The following is a 7,629-nucleotide window of genomic DNA, read 5'->3' on the forward strand; positions in this document are numbered from 1 at the left end:
GGGCCAAAGTGTTGTTTTATAAATAGAGGGAGAGCGTGGGTCGTGGGGCTGGGCTCTGTGACGTCGCCAAAACGATACAGGGCCGCTCCCTTCTAAACTTCCTGTGGGAAACAATCTACAGCTTGTCTTAGGCTGAGCCCAGGTCACGTCACACTGCCCAACTCCCCCCACCCCAGCTGGCCACCCCCTCACAGAGCTTATTCTACTCTTTGTTGAGGCAGACTGGATTTCGCAACCTCTTCTCAGGTCCATTGTGGATTCCCCTCACCTGTGGTATATTAAGAAGGGGACCAGGAGAATTGGCTCATTGTTTGAGGAAAAAATGAATCACTGGCACACTGTACACTAGTGAGAGTAGCAGACGTTCAAGGAACTAGGCTATAGCTAGCTGCAGCCTGTCTGGAATCCTCCCAGATGAATCATAGAAAAACTAAGAATTGTCATCAGGTTATGAAACTTAGACCTGGGTAAACATGCATGATGAATGTGACACCTGACTTACTGTGCCTATATAGAATCATACAAAGTACATTAAAGTGCTCTCAAATGTGTGAAAATCCAGATGTCTAGTTAGACATCTCCACCATTGACTTAATGGTTAGTCTATAATGGTAAGATTTTCTGACTAAACAGGGTTGCAACCGTTTTAGTTTTCTAGTTTGGAAAATGTAAATCTTTTGCAAATTAAGTGGTGTAGCTGCATGTCTGTACTGTATTTCCCATTAAAAACAGAACGTACAGAACCAGTGTGTTGGAGCAAAGTAAGTCCCAGGATGAGGCACGGACTCCTGTTGCTAAGTTACAAATGTGTTTCCTATTTTTAGTACCTGAGACAAGGATTCTTTCGGAAAGATTGTGTTTTCATTTTGAATAAAATCATTGAAACCAATTGAATTGTTTCATGCCCTTTGCGCTATAGTAGTTAAATAAAAATTGGAGTCGGTTTGACCGAAAATTGGCCTCCTTGGGTGTTTGAAAGTGACTCCAGTCTACACTAAGATGTCTCCTACTTGAGAACACTTTTCTGTGCTGCATGGTATCGATCCACGAGACCTCACATGAGCACTTCAACAAGTTGGTGGTTTAGAGAAAGCTTATTCTTTCTTGTCTAGTTTACTTTTTTAAAAGTGCAATACTTTTCTCAATGCACGTTTATTATTTTAAGACAACAACTTAGGTTCATTTTGGCATGATTTGTTTAGATTTATTGGTCTGTATTGCGGACACATTGCAATATGTAGGAAGTTTCATTCATATTGTCAATAGACAGCTGTTCCTCTGACAGGCTCTTGTCTGTATGTCCATGTACACAGAGCAATGTCATGTCTCGTTATGTCCACATCTCATGTACAAAGCAGTCACTTTGGCTCTTTGGTATCTATCGCTCTGTCTCTCTGTGTCTCAAGGTCTGCCTCTGTGTGTCAGTTCTGATTCACTGTGTCTCTGTCTGTGCGTCTCAGGTACTCTGAGACTCTGTCTGTGCGTCTCAGGTAGAAACGAAGGGAGCAGGCTCTACAGAACTACAAGAGGTTACAGTCCAAAGTAGAGAAGTATGAAGAGAAGGAGAAGACGGGCCCTACCATGGTCAAACTGCACCAGGTATGCTGCTCTTTCAATGTAACGGAACAGTGCTAACAGCTTCTGCTGGCACATGTTGCCACTTCATCTCTCTGTTGGGCAGCAGAAGTCCTAGTATGATATTAGTGTGTTCAATACAATCAAGAAGTGAACAAGGTACAAATGTTGACTGGCTGTGAACAAAAATAGTTGAGCGCAATGCGTACTGTACATGTGCTCTCTGTTCACCCACACAAGCTACCAGGCTCTCAAGTATAGCCTTTAGAAAAGACACTGCTGCACATATACAGGCATGTAATTGAGTATTGTAGACACACTCACAGAGACCTCTTCAGCAGCACACACACATTCACAGATATCAATGCAGTGCTGCCTGGGCTCACACCCTCACATGGCTGCCCACCCACACACATTGAAAAAAGCATTGTCAGGGGCACAAAGCCTAAACGGGCCCCCTATCTCCTTGGTCTTTGAATCTCACAGCTCTTAGAGAAATGATCTTGACAAAACACTACCACACCATTTTAACAGACTCACTAAGGACGGACACACAGAGTAGATTCTCAAGATAAACATGAGTGCTCACAGGTGATGCTGTTACCCCCCCACGAACATACACACACATCATGCACTCTAAATTATACATATTCGTTTCTTTATGCTATATATCATTTCTTTATGCCCACCAATAGACTACGTACTAATACATCACACATCATCCTGATCAGCGGTGGTGTGGTCTGCACACAGCCAAGTCTTCCCACATAACCCACTCCTCTTCACTTGTGGTCGTGATTAGTCTTTTTCTTTTTTTCTCTATTGTTCTGCGTCAGAACACATTTTCATTCTCCTATTGTTTTTCATGGTTATTGACAGATGACATTCCTGAGAACGTAGCTGGAATGTGATTGTTGAGACTCCATAGTAATGATGTATGTTTTGTTGAAGTGTTGACCTGTCTTCTGTTTGCCCCCAGCCAGGCCAGGGAGGAGCTGAGTTCTACCACAGCCGCATCGACTACTTTCAGCCCAGCTTTGAGGCACTCATCCGGGCACAGGTGAGCTATAGTGAGCTGGGTGCACACATACCCAGTTTTACTCCTGTGAGCCATCTTTGTAATGCATATATGCATGCACAGTTATGAATTATTAGGCCTAGGTATGTATGAGCATTCAGTTGACACACAAAACTTGTTCACATCTGTCCAATCCCAGGCCGAAAAGTTTCCAATGAGTTTTATTCTGAATTTTAGCAGATTGTTGATCTGTAGTGTTGTGTTGCCCCCAGCTGTCTGTTGACCAACAGCAGAGCGGGTGGTAGTGGAGTGGAGAGAGAGTGTAATCCTTCCTGTCTCCCTCCACATAGTCTTAATGTGATTAACCCCCACGCCTCCCTGATTAGCCCGGGAGGCCCAGGTCTGTCTGTCTATCTGTCTGGCTCCAGCCCTTCTAACCTGCAAGCCCGTCTCGCTTTAACCAGACCAGCAGCTGAGCCGGGCACCCTCAACCGTCGCCCACGCCTACCCCCCCCCCCGCACCCCACCTCAGCCATGTCATTTTGTTTTTGGGATAGAGACTGGCACACGCCTAATCAGATTGAGTAGTGGCCACGTCACTAGGCCAGGCTGGCACCCCACCCCCAAACACACTGACAGACCGAAAGCTGCCTATCAGACTCAAACAACATTTAGTCATTGATACAACCAGGCTAGCCCAGAGGGGGTTCAAAAGAAGTTGATATTTGCGCCCTTTGGTCTATCCATAGTTCTGTCTTCCGTGACAGAGTTCTTTACTTTCTCTGTGTTTCTGTTAGATTACAACAAGGGGGTAGGCTTGTATGTGATGACTGTTACTGGAAGACTGGAAGTGAATGGAGCCCTCCTGGGCTGGCTGAGTAAAGACAGACTTGTGTAACAGCAGCGTAGCCTGATCTTCACAGCTCAGGAGATGGTGTCACTGGAGGCAGTCTGAATAAACTTGGCAGCTGCCATTAGGTCTCTGGTAATCTTGTTAATTGATCAGGATTATCTCCTCCATAGTAGCTCTGTAATGTAACACTGGACATCACCTCTCCCTAGAATGATGATTGTAGAAACATGGATCCAATGCCCTATAAGATAATGATTTAATAAAGACAGGTTGTGGATATAAAACTATTGGGTGAAGATTTTGGGCCTTCCCACTGTTAGTGTCCCTTTTTCAGTGCTCCTTCCTCTATGGACATTGGAGCAGTTCTGTACTCAGTCATCTGCAAAGAATGACTTGAAACAGTAATGAGGGCCCTCTGAAGGCAAAGCGCTGATGACTCAAATTCAAAAGCTCATCTCTAACTCCAGAACACTGTGAATGGAGGCGGGGGGTGCGCAGTTGGGCCAGAGGGACAGACTCCAGTGCTGGGCTGGTCTACACACCCACTCCTCCAACACAGCCGCTCCTGGGTGGTCAGTCAGCACAGCAGCCCATGCACGGTCTGGACTCCCACTCCCCCGGACCTGCTGCATGGCTCCCAGGGTGCCCTCACAATGCCTTCCTTTGTTCTGAGCTCTAGCACCACTAGCAGGAGTTTCATGAAATGGTTATGAATGGGACGCAATGCTCTGCTGTGATCGGATGTGCCTGTCCACCTGTACAGATGCTGGATAATTGAGACATTGTCTGAGTGTGGATTCCCTGTGGTTGTTCTTGGTTAGGGTGTTCTGTACTGCTTGTACTAGCAGAAAGAAATGTGTTCTTTTGACACGCTACTGTCATAATGATTTAGTTATATTGCACTTCTCCTGAGGTAATTGATAGACCAGGTTGATAGAGATGGGATCTTATTGGATGCCCAATTTTTTTTCTCATGTACTGTATGTTTTTTAAATATTGTTAGTGAAATAAAGAGTTGAGGTCAGATGAGTCGGTGTAGCTCTCTGTCTAAATACATATTTAGTCATCAGGGCCAGGGTGACAGGGGTTGTATTTGGTCATTTGTAAAAAATAAATAAAAATACACATATATATATATATATATATATATATATTAAAAAAGGTAATATAAATAATTATGAATTTGGCCATTGGCTCCTTTTCATAGGTGGTCCGTGGAGTTTATGGCACATGATTACTGGGCTAATTGTAGAGACTGGATGACATAAAGGATGTTCACCCCAGACCGGACACAGTGATCTGGTGTACATTATAACTGACATGTATCCCATAGCTTTTTCACCAAGCCACTTTTTAAATGAAAAATATCCGCTTTGCCCCCACATACACTGGTAACCCAATACTCATGGCCCACTCATGTGGTCTAGGTGACAGAGTTCGGTATAAACACAGAGGCTTTTCAAACTGGGTTCCTCTTCCGGTTAGTCACTGGGTATTCCAACTAGCTTCTGTTAATATAACTGGACTGAAGCTGGCACACGTCATGTGGAATAGACATTTGGATAGTTAATCACAGTTCAAATGTAATTAGTTGAAAATGGCTACATGATCATTTCTCTACCAGCATGCATCCTGTGACAAATCTCTTACAGTTGCATGTGGTTACGTCTTCTCCCTACCCAAGAGAGAGAGCTTCATTTTCCTATCTGAAATGGCCTGTCTCTCTATTCTTCAATGCCTTGATCTGCCAGCAGCTCTTCTTTTATTCCAGCCTCTATGCAGAACACACGTGTGCATTTCCAAATAAGTCCGAAATGCCCCCTAAAGTGAACTGTAGCGTATGCATCGCTGCATGAATAAATATTGAAATGTGTGTGGGTTTCAAGGGGTTGTATTTCCCAGTACTTTCATTCTCGGCCCACTCTTCTGGAGTCTTGTAATGTGATTAAAGTCTATTAATCATCAAAGCATCTCTCCTGGGATCCTGACTCATGAACTGGGGGAAGAAGCAGGGGTGGGATGTGTCAAGAAAGCTTTCAGCGAACACTCTCTATCTCGTGTTCAGATTGGGAGAGAAAAGGCAGGGTCACTACCCACTGAAGAGCTGGGGTTTGGGCTTTGTTTTAGTTGTTTGATTTCTACGGGCTCGCTCCTTTACTTCTGAATGGCTTCTCATTAGTGTAGGTGAAGGGCTATAGGACCATGAGCCTCTGCATGTTGTAAGTAAACTGTAGCTAGATTGTGGGGGTGGACTGGGCAGGGTTCTGATTTGAACTTTAACTGCTCTCTTTCCGTAAGACCCTCATCGTCTTAAAGTTTTCCACCCCAGTAAATTCACCATTATCTTTCCTTCTCTCTTTCAGGTGGTGTACTTCACGGAGATGCACAATATTTTCAGTGAGTTGACGGATCAGATCGACCAGGCAGGGCTGAGTGATGAGCAGAGGGAGAGGGAGAATGAAGCCAAGCTGAGTGAGCTGCGTGCTCTGTCCTTTGTCGCTGATGACTGAGAGAGAACACCAAGGAGAGGAAGGGCTCGCTCTATACCTCTGGCTTTGACTCCTTTCAAACCTCAGTGAATGGATTGCTCTTCAGAATCCTTCTCACTGTGCAAATGGACATATCCTAATCATCAACTGTTTCTTGCACTCATCTTCCCACCTCTCTCATCTGACCCTTTCCTCACGTCTAAAGAAACACTGATAGCAACTCCAAGCATTTTACCTGCCATCAGCCAAGTGCTATTATCATAAGCCAATATGTATATATTTTTTTAAATGATGGAATGAATCCGTTCTAAGAACTCATTTGTGGGTCACACCATAGAATTACACATAGAACTATAGATGTGTAGGATATCTGTGGATCACAATTTCTTCTCAAAGCTGCATACTTGTTTTTGATCATTTGAGTTTTGTAATCTTTTCCAAATCAAGGTACATACCAATATGGAATTTATTGTAACAAATTGGTGGTACTGTATTGAACACTAGTATTTAAATGTTATCGGACTAGAGGAAGTGTAGGTCAGAAAGCTACATTCATCTGAATCTCTGTATTTCTCCCTCCCTCAGGGTTTACAGTGATCTAGCCTGTGCATTGTGGCCCAGGAGCTTATTTGTTGGGGTAAAATATATATATTGAAAGTAGTATTTAACACTAGCCACTCCAGCTTCCCGTCTATGGATATATGTCAAACTCTTTCATCTCCAGACCTCTGATGGTGACTGTATAAAATGTGTCAAAATGTTTGTTTGTTCCCTAATCGTCCCCTACTAAATCTGACAGATAGTCCTTGTACCCTTCTCTCGTTCTTCTTCACGTACAGTAGGTTTACAAGTCGAGCTAGAGTACTTGCCTTCCAAAAGCAACTCTCTTGCTCCCTCTAGTGACACTTACTGTTCATTGTTCCCATAGCTTTCCTTCATTTGACATTATCGAAGTGGTTCTTTGTTCCATTGTTTGTCCTCAGATTCATTATTGATTTAAACTCTCCAGTAAATGTTCCTACTACATAACAGATCAAATAAAACTAGGAGAGGACTATGTCTATCAGTTATTGCCTAAGGGGAGGTCATGCATATGAATTAACTATTATACCCACATTTGTTGCATATTTATTAATGGAAAATGCTGAGGATGAAATTGTTCCTTAGAATTCCCTCAACATGACAAATTGACTTTTTCTATGAACAATGCAATGAATGTGCCTTTTCTTTGTGGACAGCTATGTACAAAATGCATTATTGACTAAATGTGTATTTCAAATTTAAAAAATCTTATCCAAAACAGTTCTAGTTCAACTTAATTACCATTATTATTATTGAGTGAGAAACATGACTTGTAATCTGTTATGTTAATGGTCTTTATGAAGCTGTTTATTTTTTAGCTCTTACTTACCATCCTGTTTAGACATTGTTTTCAGTAAAGCTTTTTCCATTGTCATTTTCTATGAACAACCATGCAATAAATGGATGTAAGAAGACTCCTTCAGTGATCATACACTTCAACTAAATGAAATTGACTGATGATAATCAGTTTCTTTATTAAGGAACATACAATAATATTTCTACATTGTTGGGAATTAGTCAAAAGTGTCCAGTGAACATATTTCATCAATATTCACTTTAATGTTCTTCCCATTTACAAATTAACTATTTAATGGCAACTGCATAAATTATAT

The 7,629-nt window shown here is 42.5% G+C and overlaps 1 pseudogene; it reads left to right on the forward strand.

Annotated features, from left to right (window-relative positions):
* Positions 1-7,431, forward strand: part of LOC115111580 (bridging integrator 3-like) — a 49,540-nt pseudogene extending 42,109 nt beyond the window's left edge.
* Positions 7,432-7,629: the final 198 nt, after the last annotated feature.

This window comes from Oncorhynchus nerka, linkage group LG27 (genome assembly GCF_034236695.1).
Source record: "Oncorhynchus nerka isolate Pitt River linkage group LG27, Oner_Uvic_2.0, whole genome shotgun sequence".
In the NCBI taxonomy this organism is placed as follows: domain Eukaryota; kingdom Metazoa; phylum Chordata; class Actinopteri; order Salmoniformes; family Salmonidae; genus Oncorhynchus; species Oncorhynchus nerka.